The 20,661-nt window shown below is 35.0% G+C and overlaps 1 protein-coding gene across 1 annotated transcript in view; it reads left to right on the top strand.

Moving 5' to 3' along the window:
• Positions 1–20,661, top strand: part of CEP126 (centrosomal protein 126) — a gene marked incomplete at both ends in the record, with an annotated part of 101,227 nt that overhangs the window by 34,093 nt on the left and 46,473 nt on the right.

Genomic DNA, 20,661 nt, shown 5'->3' with positions numbered 1-20,661 from the left:
GAATATTACTCTGCCTTAAAAAAAAAAAAGGAAATCCTGTCATTTGCAACAACATGAATGAAACTGGAGGACATTATACTAAGTGAAATAAGCCAGACACAGAAAGACAAGTATTACATGATCTTTCACTTATATGTAGACTCTGAAAAAAAAAAAGTTGACTTCATAGTAACAGAGTGGAATTGTGGTTTCCTGAGGCTGGTGGGGGGGTGTGGGATAAAAGGATAGAGATTGATTAAAGGCTAAAGACTTTCAATTATAAAATGAGTAAGTTCTGGAAACCTAATTCACAGTGACTGTAGTTAGTAATAATGTATTATATATTGGAAATTTGCTAAGAGAATAGAGCCCAAGTGATCTCACCGCACACACAGAAGAAATAACTATGAGAGGTGATCGATATGTTAATTAGTTTGATTGTTGTAATCATTTCATAATGTATGCATATCTATCAAAACTTCATGTTGTAAACCTTTAATATATATACTTTTTATTTATCAAAAAAAATGTTTTTATGTTGCCAAGACAGACCATGTTTCTTCTCTGAAAAAGGCTAATCCCAGGGTTAATGGGATGCAGCAACATACTCTTCCAACTCTGAATTCTACAATGGTAGAGAAGCTATGTTTCTCATTTTTATCACCAGATCCTTCTATTCCTACAACACTTACCACAGTGCCTGGCACATATTAGCATAAAATAAAATCAGTAACTAGTCATTAACTGAATAACGAAGGAAATACAGTAATCATCACTACAACTGCTTATCAAAACTTTTTATTATTGGGCCTATTAGTTTAGGAGTGGAAACGTCTGCTTTTTGATCACATTCCATCTCCGGTTTAATTTGATTCAGTCTATCACAGGCTTTATTTCCTATGGTCCAAGAAAGGGCCGTGTGAAATTATTATTACTATCTATATACATTTTATCCCAGAGAACAGGGCCACTGTGGAACAATATAAAAATATAGTGATGGTAATTTGCTATCAAGATGACTTTCTGATTATAACAAGGAAAATATCACTCTTTGCATTGGAAATCCATCATTCCTCATTACCAAACTTTGCTAAACTGGTGGTATTTTCTCAATTTCTGAAAAAGTGTTAATTTTTTTTTATTTTTCTCAGCATAAGACCTTTGCATGCTATTTCTTCTGCCTAGCGTATTTCCCTCCTCCCATTCTTTTCATGACTGGCCTCCTTTTTCTGAAAATTGTTGCTTAAATGTCATGTCTCCAGAGAAATGTCCCCTGTTTACCTTATTTAAAGTGAGTTTCCTTGGTTCCCTATCATGGACTAAAGTTTCTTTACTTCATAGCATTTATGACAATTAGGAATTCTTTGTTTACTTGGTTTTGTTAGCTTGCCTCAGTAGATTATAAATAACTACATAGACCATATCTGTTTTATTTATCCCCAGCAGATAAATTATTAAGTTAAAATAATAGGTAACTGCTTTTAAAAGTGCTCCAATCTATTTGAAGTTAACATATGGTCAGGCATTCATTCAATTGTTAAAGCATTTACCAGGTGCAAGGCTTTGTGTTAGGCCCAGGAATTCCAGAAATTAAATTTTCAGTCCCTGTTCTCAGTGAGCTTAGAGACAAACAGTTAATATGCAATTAATTCTTTAATTCAACAATGAATATTCCAAGCACTATGTTATGTGCTGACACAGACACTGTTCTTCGTATGATACTTAGAGGCTAATAAGTAATACAGAAAAGTAAATAAGTAATTATAGTTTAGTGAGCAAATACTATGATAAATTTAAGCTTAGAGTTCCTTGGGAAGACAAAGTTTTGTTACGTGTGGATGTTGGAGACAGAAGTGCTTTGGAAGAAAAGAGAAAAATTACAAAAAGGCTGTTACATAGTTTATAGTATAGTGGTTAAAAACCAGGCAAAATCAGACTGGCTAGTTTAGACTACCAGTTCTTCCACTTAGTGATTATATGACCTTGAAAAAAAGTATTTAACCTTTCTAAGGCTCAGTTTTTTCATCTGTAAAATATTCAACTCAGAAAACTGTTGTGAGATAAAACAAGAGAATACACATAAAATACCTATCATATACAGTGCCTGACCATAGTAACGCTTGTAATAAATGACTGTTTTATTATGCCATTTTCAGGGGTCACCTTATGTGTAGTAATTAACTTTTCTTTCCCAGCAGGCTTCTCCCAAACTTTCTAAATCAGTCTCTGGAATCCTGGTCGTATCCCCTGTCCAGGGGATTATATAAACACTTACCCACATGTGTAGTGCCTTTCAGAAGAAAGTAAACATGGAAGATGTTTACCCCCTCCAAAATGAAATTAAGACTTAAAGCAGTTGAAGATGTGATTATATTAGAAACTGTTCCTAGAACCTCAAATTTAGGTTAATATGGATAAAAGTAAATTTTTAGGTGTATAACAAATTCTCTGCTTATAGCCTCTGTTTTTCTCTATGATAAAGTATGTGAGAGGAAGGTAGAAGGTGATATTGTAGAAAGTATGAAGAAACTAGTAGATATTTGATAGATATAAAGGATGAGGTATAAGGAATCATTATTGCTACTCATTATCACTTCTAACAATTGCTCTCTCTTTTCTTTAAAATTCCCCAGTTCTTCTGAAGCAAATCCTATCAAACTATGTTGCTCACCACTTCCTCTCTGATTGTAGCCACTTATAGATCCTCTATGTCATCCCTTGAAAGTTTTAGCACCTGGTTCTTTTTGTCTCCCTACCACTGTTCCAGTGATTGTTCTTTGTAATTTTAATATTTGCCTAGACCATCCATCCAACCTGGTGACCTATTATTTTCTTGAACTTCACCCAGTCAATGGCACCTCACCTCAGCTATTACCAATTACTCCTCCACCTCCAAAACCTAAATTTCAAGCATCTCAGTCTCTAATCTATACCTCCTATCTTTCCATATAACTTCCTCCTAGTACTCTGAATTCAGCTATTCTAAGACTACACCCCAGTCCACTTATCCTATCACCCTTTCTCTGTTCATTCCATGCCTCAAATCTGCACTTTTATTCAAACTGAGCCTCTTACTCCATGATCTGTCATTATCATTCCCTTGCATATACCCTCAGCTCCCTTGTAGTTAATTTCTACCTTTATAATAACCACTGTTCTGATTTCTGTCATCAGAATTCCTTTTGCCTGTTTTGGCACTTTTGTTTCTGGCTTCTTTTTCTTAATGTTGAGAGTCATCCATGTCATTACATATATCAGTAGTTCATTCTTTTTTATTGCTGAGTGGTATTACATTGTAAGAAAATACCGTAATTTGTTTATCCATTTTCCTATTGATGGACATTATGTTTTTTTCAATTTAGGACTATTAATAAAGCTGCTGGCTGAAAGATAATTCACATGAAAGAATCAATAATTAAGAAAACTTTTTGTGGACATGTGTTTCATTTCTCCCAATAAATTCCTAAAAGAAGTATTGCTGGGTCTTAGGGTATGTGTGTGTTTATTTATATATGAAGCTGTGAAACAGTTTTACAAAAGGGCTAACCATTTACACACCCACCAGCAATGTACATGAGCCCCAGTGGATTTTATAACCTTCCAACCCAATCTGTTTCATTTTAGCCATATAATAGGTTTTAAATGGTTTTGTTTTGCACTTCCTTGACTAGCCATTCCTGTATGTTTTTTGAGAAGTCTCTGTTCTAATATTTTGTTCATTTTTTAATTGGGTTGTCATTTTCTTCTTGTAAGATTTTTTTATGTATTCTGGATACAATTTCTTCATATCATAAACATAAATCCCCTAATTCAAAGACAAAGAGTTTCCATAGGAAAAGCAGTAGCCAAAGCAATATCTTGTGTCAATTCCCCAACCTCCAGCCCCCAAAGGGCAGTGTACTGAAGGCCAGACAGCAGTTATACATGCAGCGGGGTTCATTACAGAGTCGGAACCACAGAATTGGGAAACTGATCTTATACATGGCTGCTGCCCATCCTCCCCTCCAGAGAGGGAGAGAGAGGCATCCTATCTTTACTCTGGAATGTAAGCAAGGAGAGATCTCTATCTTTACTACCCTAGGTTGTCTCCAGGAAGAGAGACCTCTCTAAGCTTTACTATCCTGGAATGTCTCCTTATACAAACATTTTTAACTGGGCTGTAAATGCCTTCACACAGAGGACCTGGACTGTGTGGAAACATGAAATATTCATAGAGAATTATCTCCCCAACCAAGACTCTGCTTTTTTAAATGGAGTGTTTCATCCATCTCCATTTAATAATTATTGAAATGGTTTGATTTATGCCTACCATTTAACTTCGTTTTCTATTAATTCTGTATTTTTTCTACTGTTTGTCTTTTCCTCCTTCCCTGTCTTACTTTGGCTTAGAAAAAAATTTTTTTTTTCAATTTTCCTTTTTCAGTGGCTCCCCTAGGAATTACAATATTCATTCTTAACTATTTACAGTTAATATTGGATCATTTCACATAAAAGATGAGGATCTTTTAACATTATAATTCTGTCTACCCCACCCCAACTCTGGCATCGTTTGCGCTATTATTGTCATTTCTTTTACATCAGTCGTCTTTTTAACAGTTAAAGAAGAGAGAATTAACATACTCTTTTCCATTTACCCACAAATTTATTTTACCAGTGTTCTTCATTCCTTTGTGGAGATCCATATTTCCATCTGGTGTAATTTCCCTTTAGCCTGAAGAACTTCCTTTGGCATTTCTTCTAGTGAAGGACATCTGGCAACAAACACTCTCAGCTTTTGTTTATCTGAAGATAACTTTATTTTGCTTTCATTTTTGAGAGATAGTTGCACTGAATACACAATTCTGAGTTGAGAGCTGTTTCCTTTGAGCACTATAAAAATGCCACTCTCTTGCCTTCTGACCTTCATGTTTCTCACTGAGAATTAGCTGTCATTCATATTATTGTTCCCCTATATGTAATGTGTCATTTTTCTGTAACTACCTGTAAGATTTTTTAAAATCATGCAAGTAATATATGTTTAATATAGAAATTTTTTAAATTTAACTTTTATATTATAGTTTATCTACAATGATGTGTTAGATTCAGGTGTACAGCAAAGTGAATCCATTATAAACATATATCCATTCTTTTACAGATTCTTTTCCCATAGAGGATATTACAGAATGTTGAATAGAGTTCCCTGTGCTATGCAGTAGGTCCTTGTTGATTATCTATCTTAAATATAGTAGTGTTTGTGTTAAATCCAAACTCCTAATTTATCCCTTCCCTGCACCTTTCCCCTTTGGTAAACATAAGTTTGTTTTCTAAGTCTGTGAGTCTATTTCTGTTTTGTAAATAAGTTCATTTGTACCATTTTTGAAGATTCCACATATAAGTGATATATATGATATTTGTCCTTATCTGTCTAGCTTACTTCACTTAGTATGATAATCTCTAGGTCCATCCATGCTGCTGCAAATGGCATTATTTCATTCTTTTTATGGCCGAGTAATATTCCATTGTATATTTGCACCACATCTTCTTTATCCATTCCTTTGTTGATGAACATTTAGCTTGCTTCAATGTCTTGGCTATTGTAAATAGTGCTGCAATGAACATTGGGGTACATATACCTTTTCAAATTATGTTTTCTCTGTACATATGCCCAGGAGTGGGATTGCAGGATTGTATGGTAGCTCTATTTTTAGTTTTTTAAGGAACCTCCATACTGTTCTCCATAATAGCTGTACCAATTTACATTCCCACCAACAATGTAGGAGGGTTCCCTTTTCTCCACACCCTCTCCAGCATTTGTTATTTGTAGACTTTTTGATGATGACCATTCTGACCGGTGTGAGGTGATACCTCATTGTAGTTTTGACTTGCATTTCTCTAATAATTAGTTATGTTGAGCATCTTTTCACATGCTTATTAACCATCTGTATGTCTTCTTTGGAGAAATGTCTAGTTAGATCTTCCGCCTATGTTTTGATTTTTTTTTAATTGAGCTGCATGAGCTGTTAGTATATTTTGGAGATTAATCCCTTGTCAGTTGCTTCATTTGCAAATATTTTCTCCCATTCTGAGGATTGTTTTTTCGTTTTGTTTGTGGTTTCCTTTGTCATGCAAAAGCTTTTAAGTTTAATTAGGTTCCATTTGTTTATTTTTGTTTTTATTTTCATTACTCTAGGAAGTGGGTCAAAATATCTTGCTGTGATTTATGTCAGAAAGTTTTCTGCCTATGTTTTCCTCTAAGAGTTTTATGGTATCTGGCCATACATTTAGGTCTTTAATCCATTTGGAGTTTATTTTTGTGTATGGTGTTAGGGAGTGTTCTAATTTCATTCTTTTACATGTAGCTGTCCAGTTTTCCCATCACCACTTATTGAAGAGACTGTCTTTTCTCTGTTGTATATTCTTTCCTCCTTTATCATAGATTAGGTGGCCATAAGTGTGTGGGTTTACCTCTAGGGTTTCTATACTGTTCCACTGATCTATATTTCTGTTTTTGAGCCAGTATCATACTGTTTTGATGGCTGTAACTTTGTAGTATAGTGTGAAGTCAGGGAGCCAGATTCCTCCAGCTCTGTTTTTCTTTCTCAAGATTACTTTGGCTATTAGGGGTATTCTGTGTTTTCACACAAATTATAAAATTTTTTGTTCTAATTCTGTGAAAAATACCATTGATAATTTTATAGAGATTGCATTGAATCTGTAGATTGTTTTGGGTATTATAGTCATTTTCACAATATTGATTCTTCCAATCTGTCTGCTTTTGGTATCAGGGTGATGGGGACCTCGTAGAATGAGTTTGGGAGTGTTTCTTCCTCTGAAAATTTTTGGAAGAGTTTGAGAAGGATAGGTGTTAGATCTTCTCTAAACATTTGATCAAATTCACCTGTGAAGCTATCTGGTCCTGGACTTTTGATTGTTGGAAGATTTTTGATCACAGTTTCAATTTCATTACTTGTGATTTGTCTGTTCATATTTTCTGTTTCTTCCCGGTTCAATCTTGGAAGGTTGTACCTTTCTAAGAAGTTGTCCATTTGTTCCAGGTTGACCATGTTTTGGCATATAGTTGCTTGTAGTAGTCTCTTATGATCCTTAGTATTTCTGTGGTGTCAGTTGTAACTTCTCCTTTTTCATTTCTAATTTTATTGATTTGAATACTCTCCCTTTTTTTCTTGATGAGTCTGGCTAAAGGTTTATCAATTTTGTTTATCTTTTCAAAGAACCAGCTTTAGTTTTATTGATCTTTGCTATTTTCTTCACCTCTATTTCATTTATTTCTACTCTGATCTTTATGACTTCTTTCCTTCTGCTAACTTTGGGTTCTGTTTGTTCTTTCTCTAATTGATTTAGTTGTAAGGTTAGGTTTTTATTTGAGATTTTTCTTGTTTCTTGAGCTGGGATTGTATTGGTATAAATTTCCCTCTTAGAACTGCTTTTGCTGAGTCCTATAGGTTTTGGATTGTCGTATTTTCATTGTCATTTGTCTCCAGGTAATTTTTTTATTTTCTCTTTGATTTCTTCAGTGATCCATTGTTTAGTTAGTAACATATTGTTTAGCCTCCATGTGTTTGTATTTTTTACAGTGTATTTTCTATAATTGATTTCTAGTCTCATAGCATTGTGGTTGGAAAAGATACTTGTATGATTTCAGTTTTCTTAAATTTTCTGAAGCTTTATTTTTGACCGATAATATGATCCATCCTGGAGAAGTTCTATGTACACTTGAGAAGAAAATATATTCTGTTGCTTTTGGATGGAATGTCCTATAAATATCAATTAAGTCTATCTGGTCTAATGTGTCATTTTAGGCTTGTGTTTCCTTATTAATTTTCTGTCTAGATGATCTGTCCATTGCTGTAAGTGGGGTGTTGAAGTCTCCCACTATTATTCTGTTACTGTCGATTTCCCCTTTTATGGCTATTAATATTTGCCTTATATATTGTGGAGAACCTATGTTTTGTGCATATATAATTACAATTGTTATGTTTTTTTCTTGGATTGATCCCTTGATCATTATGTAGGGTCCTTCCTAGTTTCTTGCAACAGTCTTTATTTTAAGGTCTATGTTGTCTGATGTGAGTATTGCTACTCCAGCTTTCTTTTGATTTCGATTTGCATATAATATCTTTTTCCAACCCCTCACTTTCAGTCTGTATGTGTCCCTAGGTCTGAAATGGGTCTCTTGTAGACAGCATATATATGGGTCCAGTTTTTGTATCCATTCAGCCAGTCTGTGTCTTTTGGTTGGAGTATTTAATCCATTTACATTTAAGGTAATTAACAATATGTATGTTCCTATTCCCATTTTCTTAATTGTTTTAGGTTTGTTTTTGTAGGTCTTTTCCTTCTCTTGTGTTTCCTGCCTAGAGAAGTTCCTTTAGCATTTATTGTAAAGCTGGTTTGATCGTGCTGAATTCTCTTAACTTTTGCTTGTCTGTAAAGCTTTTGATGTCTCTGTAGAATCTGAATAAGATTCTTGCCAAGTAGACTAATCTTGGCTGTAGGTTTTTCCCTTTCATCACTTTAAATATATCCTGCCACTGCTTTCTGACCTGCAGAGTTTCTGCTGAAAGATCAGGTGTTAACCTTATGGGGATTCCCCTGTGTGTTATTTGTTGCATTTCCCTTGCTGCTTTTAATATTTTTTCTTTGTGTTTAGTTTTTGTTAGTTTGATTAATATGTGTCTTGGCGTGTTGCTCCTTGGATTTAACCTGTATGGGACTCTCTGAGCTTCTTGGACCTGGGTGACTCTTTCTTTTCCCATGTTAAGAAAGTTTTTGACTATAATCTCTTCAGAAATTTTCTCAGACCCTTTCTCTTTTTCTTCTTCTTCTGGGACCCCTATAATTCAAATATTGGCACGTTTAATGTTGCCCCAGTAGTTCTGAGACTGCCCTCATTTCTTTTCATTCTTTTTTCTTTATTTTGTTCTGTGGCAGTTATTTCCACCATTCTATATTCCAGCACACGTATCCATTCTTCTGCTTCAGTTATTCTGCTATTGATTCCTTCTAGTGTATGTTTCATTTAAGTTATTGTATTGTTCTTCTCTGTTTATTTGTTCTTTAGTTCTTCTAGGTCCTTGTTAAACATTTCTTGTATTTTCTCAATTTATGCTTGTATTCTATATCCTAGATCTTGCATCATCTTTACTATCATTACTTTGAATTATTTTTCAGGTAGATTACCTACTTCCTCTTCATTTATTTGGTCTTGTGGATTTTTACCTTGCTCCTTCATGTAACCTATTTTTATGTCATCTCATTTTGTCTAACTTACCGTGTTTGTGTGTCCTTTCCACAGGCTGCAGGGTCATGGTTCCTCTTGTTTCTGGTGTCTGCTCCCTGGTAGGTGATGTTGGTCCAGGGGCTTGTGTAGACTTCCTGGGAGGTGTGACTAGTGCCTGTGCTGTGGTGGGAGGTACTGAGTGCCTCTGGTGAGAAGGGCCATGTCAGGGGGGTTGTTTTAGGGTATTTTTTAGCTTAGTACAACTTTAGGCAGCCTGTCTGCTAATGGGTGGGACTGTGTTCCTCTCTTGATGGTTGTTTGGGCTGAGGAGTCTAGCACTGGAGCTTGCAAGCTGTTCCATGGAGCTGGGTCTTGGTGCCAAGACAGGGACCTCTGGGAGAGCTCACATCATTTAATATTCCCTGGGGCTGGGAATTCTTTGGCAGTCCAGTGGCCTGGCCTTAGCCCACCCACCATGAGGGACCAGGCTTGACCCCTGGCTGGGGAATCAAGACCAAGATTTTATTTTTATCTTTGCTTTTCAGTAGTTTGACTAAGATTACCTATGTCTGTGTTTTTGGTATTTATCTTAATAGGAGTTCACTGAGCTGCTTTTATCTGTAATTTAATATATTTCACCAAATTTAGGAAATTTTAGGTCATAGTTCTTCAAACGTTTTCTGCCTCATTCTCTTTCTCTTCTGTATCTGGGACTCCGATTACACATGTATTGTACCACATACACATAATAATGACTGCTTACTATTTAGTGACCTGCAGGTCACTAAATTTGTTACTCATTCTTTTCCCATCTCATTCGTTCTGTTCTTCTGACTAGATGATTTCTAACTAATCTGTCCTCAAGTTTACTGACTTCTGATATCCATAATCTGCCACCAAGCCTACTAGTAAAATTTTTATTTCAGATATTGTACCTTTCATCTCCAAAATTTCCATTTATTTATTTTTAAATAACTTTCATTTCTCTCCTCACTATGTTTATATTTTCCTTTAAGTGTTTAACATATAAAAGGTTCTCACACATTTGCTATTCTGTATCTACTAATATAAAACCAATGTTAACATCAATTATATTTTCTCTCTCTTATAAGAGTAATAATGGATAATGTGTAACAAATTCTCAGTTATTATTCCTTGCTCACTAGAATCTTTTCAGAATCTATCTATCTTTACAATAACAATAAAATGGTTATGATTCATTTTTCCTGTTTTGAGATGCTAAACAACAAATAACTTGTTTCCTTGTTGTTGTGTCTGATATACCAAATAAAAATTCAATGTCTTATTTGATGATTCTCATATGAGATATTATTGAGCCACTTTACATATTTGAATCACAGGAAGTTTATTTATTTATTTTAAAAATTCCCTTAAACATCTAGACAGCCATGGATTTCTCAAGCCAACTCTCAGATGTACAGTTTTGTCTAGAATGAGCTTCGTGTTAGCCAGATTAAAGGACAGATCATCAATGCATTTGCCCAGGAAAAAAATATCTATAAGGATCACTGAAGCATCACTAAATCAGTAATATATTGTAGCTAAGGTTTCTTCCTTATCTGACTAGATAGTTATAAATCATTCTCATTACCAGTGAAAGAGACAGTGCTTTAGAAGAAAAATACAAAATTTTAAAAATCCCTAAAACAGACATCTCTGTTTTTTTTAAAAATAGTAGTAAATGTAAGTTGTTTTGTTCAATTACATGCTACACTGTCAGCCATGAGACATAAAAATGACAGCTGCCTTAGTTGGCAGTTGCAAACTACTGATACTCTGAAACTGAATAATTCATGACATAATTCTGTTTACTGAGAATATTTTATTAGCAAAACACTAATTTCCAGTATGCTTCTTAACTTTTCCTAGTCATAAAAGCTTGTATAATAGATGGACTAATAAATCCTTTATAATTAGTATAAATAAGAAAGTAAAGAATATTTAGTAATAAAAATTTATTCCCATCCCCACTAAATAAATGTTAACTGTTTTTTAAAAAAATATTGGTTTAAAGTTATTCTGATCATTTCCTGCTATTAAAACAAACAACCCTAAAACTTAATGGCTTAAAACAATTTATTACACTTCTGTTTTTTGGCTGGTTCAGGTGGTTACTTCTCACTTGGGAATCTCATGCTGTTGCACTCAGATTTTGGTGGTGGGTGGAGTTATCTGAAGGTTCTACTGAGCTAGACATCCAAGACGGCTTCTTGTAACATATTTTGTGCTAGGACTGGGATGACTAGAACAGCTGGAGGCTAGCCAGGAATCTCTCTCCATGTGCTCTCTCTCCCTTTAGCTAGGTTGGACTTGTCCACATGGTGATCTCAAGATCATTCAACTTCTTACATGGAGTCTATCTTTTGCTAGAGCAAATATTCCAAAAGAACAACTGGGAAGCTACAGAGTTTCTAATCTCGGGATGTCACACAGCATGGCTTCTATAACATTCCGTTGGTTATAAGAGAGACACCGGGCCAGACTGATTCAAGCAGAGAGGACTACATAATCATGGTTCATTGGAGACTATCTTTGGAACTTTCTGAATTGACTCTATCAGCTTCTGCCAAGAAAGCCTCCTAACAAATGTAGAATACTCTTTAATGCCTCCATTTAATTACCTCTGTTTTCTTTATCTCTTTTCAAAGGCTGCATTATAAAAAATGAACTGGCATGCCATATGTTTTATTTTTCTTTTCTAAATTTCCAGTTCTCTCTTTATAGTTCTGTTCAATTTAAGTGCCTTAAGATTCACGTGCGACTTGAACCTCTGCCTTCCTCTTTCCTCAAAGGTGTCCTTCCTCTAACCAAGTGGAAATCAGGGATAGAAGTAGTGAAGTCAGTGTTTATCTTACCTCTCACCCTCATTGTTCACCTAGTGAAAGCTAGTAATATTTCTCCATATCAACTGACCCTCCCCGTTCCCAATTTTGTTGGGTCCTGCTGCTGGCTATTGCCAAAATGTTTTGGACCTAGTCCCCTCGATATAATTCTGTTCAGCCTGCACTTGTGACAGCAGAAGTGTAAATATCTTGCAGGTCTGCCATTCTCAGGATTCCACCACACAAGGCTCTCAGGGTATATCACACTAGAAGGATTTCCCAGTGGGTGGGCCTTAAGTTTTGGGAGTAGAATAATTCATTTTTGTATGAAACTGTCTCATGCGTTATATGACATTTAGCATTCTTTGTCCTAGGGAACTAAAATCGGGTAGCCCACCCCAATTATTGTGGCAATCAAAACTCCTCCACAAATTCCCGAGTACCCTGAGGGAAGGAAATGTTGAGAATCACTGGGTTAGAATAATTAAAGGAAACTCTGTTTAAAAACAAAATTTTTGTAAAATTAAATAAAACTGTGTGTTTTCCTAAGGTATAAGAGAAAATTATTTAAGAAGTTAAATTAATCCGTTTATAGGCCTTCCTAGTTTTTAACCTCACTTCCTTGTCCTTAAGTCTTTGCCTGCTACAAAAGCCCTTCCTTCTTCAGAAAACCACACGGCCTACCAGCAAAGTCTATTAAGGTAGCTGCTAGTCTGATGTGTCCATTGAGCACTTAAGATGTGACTAGCCTCAACTGAAATGTAAAACAAAACTTAGTACAAAAAAAAAAGAAATAAAATATTCCAATAATTTTTTCATTGATACATGATGAAATAATAATATTTTGGATATACTGAGTTAAATAAAATACTGAAATTCTCCTGCTTTTTAATGTGGCTACTAGAAAATGTAAAATTATATAATCAGCTTACATTTTATTTCTAGTGGACAGTGCTGATAAATTATATCTCAATATGGAGAGGCTTAGGGTTTCAATCTGGTTGAACAAAAGAGCTTACAGGTGCATTTGCACTGTACATTGTATAAGGTTGAGAAAACATCTTCAATATCAAAGACCTGGGGGATGCATATTTTTTATTGTGATAAATTATGCATAACATAAAATTTACCAGTTGAACCATTTTTAAGTGTATAGTTGTGACATTAAGTGCATTCACACTGTTGTGCAACCACCACAATCATCCATCTCCAGAACTTTTTCTTCTTCCCCAACTGAAACTCTGTGCCTATTAAACACTAACTCCCCATACCCTCCCTTCCTCCGGCCCCTGGCAACCACTACTGCATTTTCTCTCTATATAAATTTGACTGCTCTAGGTACCTCATATAAGTAGAATTATATAAGATTTTTCCTTTTGTGACTGGCTTATTTAACTTAGCAGAATGCCTTCAAGGTTCATCCATGTTGTAGAATGTGTCAGAATTTCCTTATTTTTAAGGCTGAACAATATTCTATTGTATGTGGATGTTACATTTTGATTATCCTTTCATCAGTCAATGGATGCTTGAGTTGCTTCCATCTTTTGGCTATAGTGAATAATAATACTGCTATGAACATATATTTAAGCCCCTGATTTCACTTCTTTTGGTTATATTCCCAGAAGTGTAATCATGGTAATTCAATGTAATTTTTTGAGGAATCACAGTACCATTTTCTACAGCAGCTGCTTGTTTTACATTCCCACCAGCAATGAATAAAGATTCCAATTTCTCCACATCCTCATCAACAGTTATAATTTTCTGTGTTTTTTATAAATATAATAGTCATCCTGATGGGTATACAGTGGTATCTCAATGTGGTTTTGATTTGCATTTTCCTAATGATTAGTGATGTTGAGCATCTTTTCATGTGCTTTGTGGCATTTGTATATCTTCTTTGGAGAAATGTTTATTCAAGTCCTTTGCCCATTGTTTAACCAGGTTATTTTTATTGTTGAATTGTAGGAGTTCTTTATATATTCATGAGATCAATCTCTTATCAGATATATGATTTGCAAATATTTTCTCCCATTCTGTGGGTTACGTTTTGACTGTTAAAAATGTTCTTTGATGCATAAAAGTTTTTAATTTTGGTAAAGTCCAATTTATTTTTTCTTTTGTTGCCCATGCTTTTGGTGTCATGTCCAAGAAATTGTTGCCAAATCCAGTGAAGCTTTTCCCTTACGTTTTCTTCTAAGAGTTTTATAGTTTTGGCTCTTATGTTTAGGTCTTTGATCTATTTTGGGTTAATGTTCATATATGCTGTTAGATAAGGGTCCAACTTCATTCTTCTGCATATGGATATCCAGTTTTCCCAATACCATTTACTGAAAAGACTATCTTTTCCTCAAGGACACAAGGTTGTGGCACCCTTGTCAAAAATCATTTGACCAGGCAAGGGTTTACTTCTGGGCTGTCTAATCTACTCCGTTAATCTATGTGTCTCTCTTTATACCAGTACTACACTGCTTTGATTACCATAGATTTGTAGTAAGTTTTTAAATCAGGAAGTGTGAGACCTCTACCTTTGTTCTTTATCAAGACTGTTGTAGCCATTTGGGGTCCCTTGAGATTTCATATGAATTTTAGGATAGATTTTTCTATTTCTGCAAAAAAACACCACTGAGGTTTTGATAAGAATTGTCACTTTGGATAGTATTGGTATCTTAGCAATATTAAGTCTTCCAATCCATGAACATGGTATATCTTTCCATTTATTTGTCTTTTAAAATTTCTTTCATTGATGTTTTATAGTTACAGTGTACAAGTATTTCCACTCCTTGGTTAAGTTTTTTCCTACATATTTAGTTATTTTTGATAATAATGTAAATGGAATTTTTTTCTTAACTTCCTTTCCATACTGTTCATTATTAGGTATAGAAACACAAATGATTTTTGTGTGTTGATTTTGTATCCTGCAACTTTGCTGAATTTGTTTATTTGTTCTAACAGTGTCTTTGTGCAATTGTTAGGGTTTTCTACACATATCATGTTATATGTGAATAGAGAAAAGTTTACTTTTTCCTCTCCAATTTGGGTGCCTTTTTTTTCTTGCCTAATTACTCTGGCTAGGACTCTCAGTACTATGTTGAATAAAGTTGTTAATGCAGCTTTCCTTGACTTGTCCCAGGGGAATTGTTTTTTTTTTCTTTATTGGAGTATAATTGCTTTACAATGTTGGGTTAGTTTCTGCTGTACAATAAAGTGAATCAGCTACATGTATACATGTATCCCCACATCTTCTCCCTTTTGAGCCTCCCTCCACCCTCCCTATCACACCCGTCTAGGTCATCACAAAGCATCAAGCTGATCTCCCAGTGCTATGCAGCAGCTTCCCACTAGCCATCCATTTTACATTTGGTAGTGTATATATGTCAATGCTACTCTGTCACTTTGTCCCAATTCCCCTTCCCTGCCATGTCCTCAATTCCATTCTCTACATCTGCCTCTTTATTCCTGCCCTACCACTAGGTTCATCAGTACCACTTTTTTAGATTCCGTATATATGTGTTAGTATACAGTATTTGTTTTTCTCTTTCTGACTTGCTTCACTCTATATGACATACTCTAGATCCATCCACCTCACTACAAATAACTCAGTTTCGTTTCTTTTTATGGCAGAGTAATATTCCATTGTATATATGTGCCACATCTTCTTTATCCATCTATCTGTCAATGGACAATGAGGTGGCTTCCATGTCCTGGCTATTGTAAGTAGTGTTGAAATGACAATTGTGGTACATGTATCTTTTTCAATTATGGTTTTCTCAGGGTATATGCCCAGTAGTGGGATTGCTGGGTCGTATGGTAGTTCTATTTTTAGATTTTTAAGGAACCTCTATACTGTTCTGCATAGTGGCTGTATCAATTTACATTCCCACCAACAGTGTAGGAGGTTTCCTTTTCTCCACACCCTCTCCAGCATTTATTGTTTGTAGATTTTTTGATGATGGTCATTCTGACCAGTGTGAGGTGATACCTCTTTGTACTTTTGATTTGCATTTCTCTAATAATTAGTGATGTTGAGAATCTTTTCATGTGTTTGTTGGCAATCTGTATATTTTCTTAGGAGAAATGTCTATTTAGAACTTCCACTAATTTTTTGATTGGGTTATTTGGGTTTTTTTGATATTGTGTGGCATGAGCTGTTTGTATATTTTGAAGATTACTCCTTTGTCAATTACTTTCCTTGCAAATACTTTCTCCCATTCTGAGGGTTGTCTTTTCATTTTGTTTATGGTTTCCTTTGCCATGCAAAAGATTTTTATTTTAATTAGATCCCATTTGTTTATTTTTGTTTTCATTTTCATAACTCTAGGAGGTGGATCAAAAAAGATCTTGCTGCAATTTATGTCAAAGTGTGTTCTGCCTATGTTTTCATCTAAGAGTTTTATAGTGTCCAGCCTTATATTTAGGTCTTTAATCCATTTTGAGTTTATTTTTGTGTATGGTGTTAGGGAGTGTTCTAATTTCATTCTTTTACATGTAGCTGTCCAGTTTTCCCAGCACCACTTATTGAAGAGACTGTCTTTTCTCCATTGTATATTCTTGCCTCCTTTATCATAGATTAGGTGACCATAGGCTTGTCTCTGTGGTTTCTATCCTGTTCCATTGATCTATATTTCTGTTTTTCTGCCAGTACCATACTGTCTTGATTACTGTAGCTTTATAGTGTAGTCTGAAGTTGGGGAGTCTGATTCCTCCAGCTCCATTTTTCTTTCTCAAGATTGCTTTGCCTATTCATGGTCTTTCGTGTTTCCATAGAAATTGTAAATTTTTTTGTTCTAATTCTGTGAAAAATGCTCTTGATAATTTGATAGGGATTGCACTGAAACTGTAGATTGCTTTGGGTAATATAGTCATTTTCACAATACTGATTCTTGCAATCCAAGAACATGGTATATCTCTCCATCTGTTTATGTCATCTATGATTTCTTTCATCAGTATCTTATAGCTTTCTGCATACAGGTCTTTTGCCTCCTTAGGTAGGTTTATTCCTAAGTATTTTATTCTTTGTTGCGATGGTAAATGAGACTGTTTCCTTAATTTCTCTTTCTGATCTTTCGTTGTTCGTGTATAGGAATGCAAGAGATTTCTGTGTATTAATTTTGTATCCTGCAACTTTGTATCTTGCAGCTTAAATTCATTGATTAGCTCTACTAGTTTTCTAGTAGCATCTTTAGGATTTTCTATGCCTAGTATCATGTCATCTGCAAACAGTGACAGTTTTACTTCTTCTTTTCCAATTTGGATTCCTTTTATTTCTTTTCCTTCTTTGATTGCCATGGCTAAAACTTCCAAAACTGTGTTGAATAATATTGGCAAGAGTGGCCATCCTTGCCTTCTTACTGATCTTAGAGGAAATGCTTTCAGTTTTTCACAGTTGAGAATGATGTTTGCCATGGATTTGTCATATATGGCCTTTATTATGTTGGGGTAGGTTCCCTCTATCCCCATTTTCAGAAGAGTTTTTATTAAAAATGGGTATTGAATTTTGTCAAAAGCTTTTCTGCATCTATTGAGATGATTTTATCATTTTATTCTTCAATCTGTTAATATGTTCTATCACACTGATTGATTTGTGTATATTGAAGAATCCTTGCATCCCTGAGATAAATCCCACTTGATCATGGTGTATGATCCTTTGAATGTGTTGTTGGATTCTGTTTGCTAGTATTTTGTTGAGGATTTTTGCATCTATGTTCATCAGTGATATTTGCCTGTAATTTTCTTTTTTTTTTTTTGGTTATGTCTTTGATTGGATTTGGTGTCAGGGTGATGGTGCCATTGTAGAATGAGTTTGGGAATGTTCCTCCCTCTGCTATATTTTGGAAGAGTTTGAGAAGGATAGTTGTTAGCTCTTCTCTAAATGCTTGATAGAATTCACCTGTGAAGCCCTCTGGTCCTGGGCTTTTGTTTGTTGGAAGATTTTTAATCACAGTTTCAATTTCAGTGCTTGTGATTGGTCTGTTTATATTTTCTATTTCTTTCTGGTTCAGTCTTGGAAGGTTAAGAATTTTTCCATTTCTTCCAGGTTGTCCTTTTTTTTTTTTTTTCTTTTTGGCATATAGTTGCTCTTATGATCCTTTATATTTCTGTGGTATCAGTTGTAACTTCTCCTTTTTCTTTTCTAATTTTATTGATTTGAGTCCTCTCCCTTTTTTCCTTCATGTTTCTGGCTAAAGGTTTATCAGTTTTGTTTACCTTCTCAAAGAACCATCTTTTAGTTTCATTGATCTTTGCTATTGTTTTCTTTGTTTCTATTTCATTTATTTATAGTCTGATCTTTAAGATTTCTTTCCTTCTACTAACTTTGGGTTTTGTTTGTTCCTCTTTCTCTAGTTGCTTCAGGTGTAAGATTAGGTTGTTTATTTGAGATTTTTTTTGTTTCTTGAGGTAGGCTGTATTGCAAGAAACTTCCCTCTTGGAACTGCTTTTGCTGCATCCCATACTCTTTGGGTTGTTGTGTTTTCATTGTCATTTGTTTCTTGGTATTTTTTTATATTCTCTTTGATTTCTCCAGTGATCCATTGTTTATTTATTAACACATTGTTTAGCCTCCATTTGTTTGTGTTTTGTACAGTTTATTTTCTGTAATTGATTTCTAATATCATAGTATTGTGTTCAGAAAAGATGTTTGATATGACACAGGGAGGGGGAAGTGTAAGTTGGACAAACTGAGAGAGTAACATTGACACATATATACTACCAAATGTAAAATTGATAGCTAGTGGGAAGCAGCTGCATAGCACAGGGAGATCGCTTCAGTGCTTGGCGACAACACAGAGGGGTGGGATAAGGAGATAGATAGCTAGTGGGAAGCAGCTGCATAGCAAAGGGAGATCACCTTGGTGCTTGGCAACAACCTAGAGGGGTGGGATAAGGAGGGTGGGAGGGAGACACAAGAGGGTGGATAAATGGGGATATACGTATGCATATACCTGATTCACAGTTATACAGCAAAAGCTAACAAAACACTGTGAGCAATTATACTCCAAAAAAGATGTTTAAAAAACAAATTTTCAGTTTTCTTAAATGTACCAAGGCTTTATTTGTGACCCAAGATGTGATCTATCCTGGAGGATGTTCCATGTGCACTTGAGAAGAAAATGTACTCTGCTGCTTTCAGATGGAATGTCATATAAATATCAATTAAGTCTATCTGGTCTAATGTGTCATTTAAGGCTTGTGTTTCCTTATTAATTTTCTGTCTGGATGACCTGTCCTTTGGTGTAAGTGGGGTGTTAAAGTCCCCCACTATTACTGTGTTACTGTCAATTTCCCCTTTTATGGCTGTTAGCTTTTGCCTTACATACTGAGGTGCTCCTATGTTGGATGCATATGTATTTACAATTGTTATATCTTCTTCTTGGATTGATCCCTCAATCATTATGTAGTGTCCTTCCTTGTCTCTTATAACAATCTTTATTTTAAAGTCTATTTTGTCTGATATGAGTATTGTTCCTCCAGCTTTCTTTTGATTTCCATTTGCATGGAATACCATCTTCCACCCTCTCACTTTCAGTCTGTATGTGTTCCTAGGTCTGAAGTGGGTCTCTTGTAGACAGCATATATACGGGTCTTGTTTTTGTATACACTCAGGCAGTCTTTGTCTTTTGGTTGACTCATTTAATCCATTTACATTTAAGGTAATTATTGATATGTGTATTTCTATTGCCATTTTCTTAATTGTTTTGGGTTTGTTTTTTTATGTACCTTTTCTTCCCTTCCTCTTTGTTATCTTCTCTTGTGGTTTGATGACCATTTTTAGTGTTGTGTTTGGGTTGCTTTTTCTTTTGTGTGTGTGTATCTATTGTAGTTTTTCAGTTTGCTGTTTCCATGAGGTTTTGATATACAGTCTATATAAGTACAAGGGGTTTTTTTTAATTTTTTTTTTTAGCTGCTAGTCTCCTTCCCACCTAGAGGAGTGCCTATAGCATTTGTTGCAAAGCTGGTCTGGTGGGACTGAATTCTCTTAGCTTTTGCTTGTCTGTAATGCTTTTGATTTCTCCATCAAATCTGAATGAGAGCTTTGATGGATACAGTGTTCTTGGTTTTAGGTTCTTCCCTTTCATCACTTTAAATTATTGTGCAACTCCCTTCTGGCTTGCAGAATTTCTGCTGAGAAATCATCTGATAACTTTATGGGAGTTCCCTTGTATGTTATTTGTCCTTTTTCTCTTGTTGCTTTTAATATTTTTTTTGTCTTTAATTTTTTTTTCAATTTGCTTACTATGTGTCTCAGCATGTTCCTCCTTGGGTTTATCCTGCCTGGGAGTCTCTGCACTTCCTGGTCTTGGTTGACTGTTTCCTATCCCACGTTAGGGAAGTTTTCAGCTGTTGTCTTTTCAAATATTTTCTCGCATCCTTTCTCTCTCTCTTCTCCTTCTGGGACTCCTATAATGCAAATGTTTGTGTGTTTAATGTTGTCCCAGAGGTCTCTTAGGCTATCTTCATTTCTTTTCATTCTTTTTTCTTTATTCTGTTCCATGGCAGTGATTTCCACCATTTTTTGCATTTTCTGCATCTTTTTGCATCTTCTCAATCTTTACTTCCATTCTTTTTCTGAGATCCTGGATCATCTTCAGTATCTTTTTTCTGAATTCTTTTTCTGGAAGG

Source organism: Hyperoodon ampullatus (assembly GCF_949752795.1).
Source record: "Hyperoodon ampullatus genome assembly, chromosome: 7".
NCBI lineage: Eukaryota > Metazoa > Chordata > Mammalia > Artiodactyla > Ziphiidae > Hyperoodon > Hyperoodon ampullatus.
This window is presented reverse-complemented; position numbering and strand designations above follow the sequence as displayed.